At 39.9% G+C, this 5,304-nt stretch overlaps 1 protein-coding gene across 3 annotated transcripts in view; it reads left to right on the top strand.

Annotated features, from left to right (window-relative positions):
* The window catches only part of LOC131273796 (protein IWS1 homolog), a 119,909-nt gene that overhangs the window by 64,506 nt on the left and 50,099 nt on the right, over positions 1-5,304 (top strand). The window lies entirely within an intron of this gene.

The following is a 5,304-nucleotide window of genomic DNA, read 5'->3' as shown; positions in this document are numbered from 1 at the left end:
ATGAAGTAACCATGGCGACCAGTCATCACAGAATTTTCAGAGGGAATGCCTTCTCCATATTGCAAGGTCCAACTGCTGCTGTGCGGCCATTTTCCTTTGCCACCAGCAACGACTGGGTGTTCCTATTTCTCCACATCCTCTCCAGTACTTGTTATTTTCCATGTCTTAATAAGAGCCATTCTAGTGGGTATGTTATGATATCTCATTTTGGTTTTGAATTACATATCCATCATAGCAATGACAGTGAGCATCTTTTTATGTGCTTTCTTGCCATTTTTTACCCTTTGGAGCCATATCCAAGACTTTTGCCCATGTTTCAAAATGTATTTTCAGTTTCATTTTTTCACTGTTAGAAACATTTATTTTGATTCAGTCTACCATAAATAACTCAGGAGAGATTCCACTCAGCCTCAGATGCAATATTTTGTTTATTTTTCAGAGATATATACATCACACAAAATGTTCCATTAAAAAATGAAGGAGATTCCCATATGCCCCATTCCCCACAACCCCCATTTTCTCACATCAACAACTTCTTTCATTAGTGGTGTACATTCATTGCATTTGATGAATACAAATTTTGGAACATTGCTACACACATGGATTGTAGTTTACTTTGTAGTTTTCACTCTCTCCCAGTCCATTCAGTGGGTTATGGCAGGATATATAATGCCCTGCATCTGTGCCTGCAATATCATTCAGGCCAACTCCAAGTCCCCAAAACGCCCCCATAATATGCCTCCTTTTCCCTGTCACTGCCTTGGGCAACTCCAGTGGCCACTGTCTCCACATCAGTGATATAATTTCTTCCACTGCTAGAGCCACAATAATTCCGTAGTCGAATACCGGTAAGTCCACTCTAGGTCATATTTCATTTCCCAATCCTGAGGACTCTGGCATGGCGATGCCCACTTCACTGCAATTGACAGCAGCTTTGTCCGTTTTTTAATTGGGTTGTCTTTCATTCTATATATGTCGACCTTCACGATACTTTATATTTTCTAGATAGAAAACCCTCATTGGATATATGGTTTCCCCATATATCCTTCCATAGAATTAGATTGCTTTTGCTTTCATTATAAAGGCATTTTAGGCACAAAGGTTTATAATCTTGATTAGGTCTCACTTATCTATTTTTCTTTTGTTGCTTTTGCTTTGGGTGTAAAATCTAAGAAGACATTGCCCTGGAGAACTCCCTCCCACCCATGCATTCCCAATCAATGATACCTCACTCCAGAGTTTCCAACAACTGAGGGAGGGCTGAGTTCCCATTCCGGGAAACTCTGCCCCACTCCCCACTGGAGCAGCAACAATACCCAAGTACAAGGGCAAAGACCAGTGAAGAAGGATGGTCCAGTGATGGGCCCTTGATACTGATGACTATGTTTATGGGCCTAAGTGCTTTAAATTACAAGTAGGCCTAAACTGTAGGGTGCCTAAGAATTACATCCCAAGAGCCTCCACATTGCTCAAATGTGGCCACTCTCTAAGCCAAACTCCACATGTGAGTGCATTACCTTCCCCCCAGTGTGGGATATGACTCTGGGCATGAGGCTCCCTGGTGCTGAGGTATTACTACCAACACCTGCTGGTGATGTACCTAGAAAAAGACCTTGAATAAAACGGGTAAGTGGTAAAGACAGATGAGTTTATATGGCTAAGAGACTTCAAAATGAGTTGGGAGGTCTTCAGAGGGGTTGCACTTATGCTCATCTCAGCAGGATCTCAGAGACAGCCAAAGTAGGTACAACCCCAGGGAAGGGTCCTTCTGAGGGGTACAGACACACCCAGGTTCTCTGATCATGACAGATGGCTCTGGAGTTCACTGCCTCGTCAGTGGAATTTGTGCTCCTGAGTGTGGAGTTGGATTCAGATGTGACTTCTCTATGCATGCTTCTTCTGTCACTTTTCCCTTACCTGTGATAGGTGCTGGGTTTGGTATATGCTCAGGAGACTTGAATCTCTGGACTGCCTATATGCCAGCTGGGCCCTGGGCCTCAGCAGAGTTGTAACACTTACTCTCCTTTTCTTTGGACTTGCCCATGTCAACTAACAGGGAGGTGAGGATAGTCAACCACTGCACCAGGGAACCAAGAGAGTGTACAAATGCAAGCGGGAGAATTCCATCCATCAGCCATGTGGGATCTAAGCCCCCTTTTGATTTTAAAGTTGGAGTGGACATGGCCATCCCAGGGTCCTCAGGATGCAGGAATAAAATAGAATGGATTTACTGGTATTCTCCTATAGAATTGTCATGACTCTAGCATTGGAAGAATTAAATTATTTCATTGATGTGAAGACAGTGGCCATGGGAGTTGCCAAAGGCAGGGACGGGGGAAAAAGAGGTGTGATATTGGGGCATTTTCAGGACTTGGGAGTTCTCCTCAATGATATTGCAGGGACAGATGCGGGCATAATATAACCTGCCATAACCCACTGAAAGGACTGGGAGTGAGTGCAAACTACAAAATAAACTATAATCCATGCAGTGTAGCAATGCTCCAGAATGTGCTCTTCAAATGCAATGAAATCTACTGCCCTAATGAAAGAAGTTGTCGATTGGAAGGAGTGTGTGTGTGTGGAATGCAGTATATGGGAACCTTTATATTTTTTAATGCAATAATTTCTGTGATCAATGTATCTTTAAAGTAAGAATGATAATAATAAAAAATATTTTTAAAAAACAAAACTAAATATTGCCCAACTCATGGTTCTGAAGAACTTCTTAAGTTTTCTTCTACAAGTTTTATGTTCCTAGTTCTTTTAAGTCTTTATACGTTTCAGTTAATTTTTGTATATGATATGAGATAGTTGTCCTCCATCATACTTTTACATATGGATGCCCAGTTCTGCCAGCATCAGTTATTGAAGAGACCATTATTTCCCCATTGAGGGTACCTGGCATCCTTGGGAAAAATCAATTGGCCATGAAAGTGAAGGTCAATTTCTGAACTCTCACTTTGATTCCATTGATCTATATATTTATTCTTAGGCCAGGACCATGTTTTTATGACCACTGCTGCTTTGTAATAAGTTTCAAGTCAAGAAAGGTGTGTCCTCCAACTCTGTCTTTCATGATGGTTGTGACTTTTCAGGATAGCATATCCTTCCAAATAAATTTGATGATTGTCTTCCATTTCTGCAAAGCTGTTTATTGCAATTTTCATTGGGATTGCATTGAATCTATCATTCGTTTTTGGTAGAGTTGATATCTTGGCAATATTTAGCCTTCCAATCCGTGAGCATGCAATGTCTTTCCCTTTATTAGGTCTTTGATTTCTGTTTGCACGGTTTTGTAGTTCCCATACATAAGTTCTTTACAACCTCGGCTATATTTATTCTGAGATAGTTGATTTAATTGTAATTGGAAATGGATATTTTTCTTCATTTCCTCCTTGAAACGCTCATTACAATCATTCACAAATATTACAAATTTGTGGGTGTTTATTTCATAGGACATCACTTTGCTCAATTTCTTTCTTGCTCTAGTTAGTATATTTGTTGTAGATTTATGAGGCTTTCTATACATGGAATCTTGTGGTTTGCAAATAGTGAAAATGTTACTTCTTCCTTTCCAATATGGATGACTTTTATTTATTTTTCTTCTCTGCTTGCTCTAGCTAGAATGTCCAGTACAATGCTGAAGAGCAGTGGTGACAGCGGGCATCCTTGTTTTGCTCCAGATCTTAGAAGGAAAGCTTTCGATCTTTCACCATTCAGTATGATGTTTGCAGTGGTTTGTTCCCTATATGCCTGTATTAGTCAGCCAAAGGGGTGCTGATGCAAAGTACCAAAAATCTTTTGGCTTTTATAAAGAGTAATTATTTGTGGTAAAAACTTACACTTATAAGGCCATACAGATTCCAACGCATGGCTGCTTCCCAACCAAAGTCAATTGCCATGTGTTGAGACAAGATGGTGGGTGTTCTCTGCCTCCTTGTTTCTTCCTCTTAAGGCTGCCCGCCCAGTTTCTTCCAATCTCAGCTTTATGCTGGCATAGGGCTTGTCTCTCTGGGCAAGCAATCAGGCAAATGACTCATCTCTCCTCAGGGCTCCAGAACTGACAAAAGTTCTCTGTTCCTTGTCTTCTTCTCTCTTCCTGTGTGTTGTCTTGAGTAAGAGTCCTTGATAAGGGGGTGGGTACTCAAACATGAGTCACACCCTCCTGACTTGGTTGAATCAAAGCCCACATTTCACAGGTCAATTTTTAAAATATATTTTTATTTATTTTTAAAAGATACTTAAGATTACATAAAATGTTTCATAAAAACAATATAAGGGATTCCCATATGCCCAACTCCCCACCCCTCCCACTTTTCCTCTCATGAACAACTTCTTTCATTAGTGTGGTACATTCTTTGCAATTGATGAACACACTTTGGAGCATTGCCACCAAGCATGGATTATAGTTTACATTGTAGTTTACATTCTCTCCCACATAATTCTGTAGGTTTTGGCAGGATATATAATGGTCTGTTTCTGTCATTGCAGTGTCATTCAGGACAATTCCAAATCTTAACTGGTAATTTAGTTAAAGACCTCTGTGGTGAATCTAAGGCAATCAAAGTGGGTTACACTCAGAGGAACAGGCCCATTTACAAAATAATGTCTTTCGGGGGTTTACAAACATAATGACGCTTGGGAGGTCCATTGGTTATTTCAAACTGCCACAGTGTTCATTCTCGTGTAGAGGGCATTTCCTTTTATTCTTACTTTTCTAAGTGATTTTATGAGGAAAAAAAACAGGATTTTGTCACATGCCTTTTCCACGTAAATTGAGATGATCATTTTTGTTCCCTTTTTGTCAATATGGTGTATTATATTAACAGATTTTCTTTTTTTGGAACCACGCTTGCATAATGGGGATAATTCCACTCCTTTTTATGACTAAATAATATTGCAATCTATGCCTGTATGTGTGCGTGTGTGTGTGTGTATACCATGTTTTGCTTATCTATTCATTAGTTGATTGATAATTTGAGTTCCTTCCATCTTTTCACAATTCTGGATAATGGCCTTATGAACACTGGTGTACAAATATCTTTTCATGACCCTGCTTTCATTTCTTTAGGGTATATATCTAGTGGTGGATTGCCAGGTCATATGGTAGTTCTATACTTACATCTCTCAGGAATCCCCAGTCTCTCTTCCATAGCCACTGGCCTTGAAAGAGTGTTCCTATTTATCCTCATCCTCTCTACATGTTATTTTCTGTTTTTAATAGCAACCATTTTAGTGAAAAGGTATCTCACTGTGGTTTCAATTTGCATTTTCCTAAAGGCAAATGGTGTTGAGCATCTTTTC

The sequence above is a fragment of the Dasypus novemcinctus genome, chromosome 17 (assembly GCF_030445035.2).
Source record: "Dasypus novemcinctus isolate mDasNov1 chromosome 17, mDasNov1.1.hap2, whole genome shotgun sequence".
In the NCBI taxonomy this organism is placed as follows: domain Eukaryota; kingdom Metazoa; phylum Chordata; class Mammalia; order Cingulata; family Dasypodidae; genus Dasypus; species Dasypus novemcinctus.
Note: the sequence above shows the minus strand (reverse complement) of the source record. Positions and strands in the feature narration are given on the sequence as shown.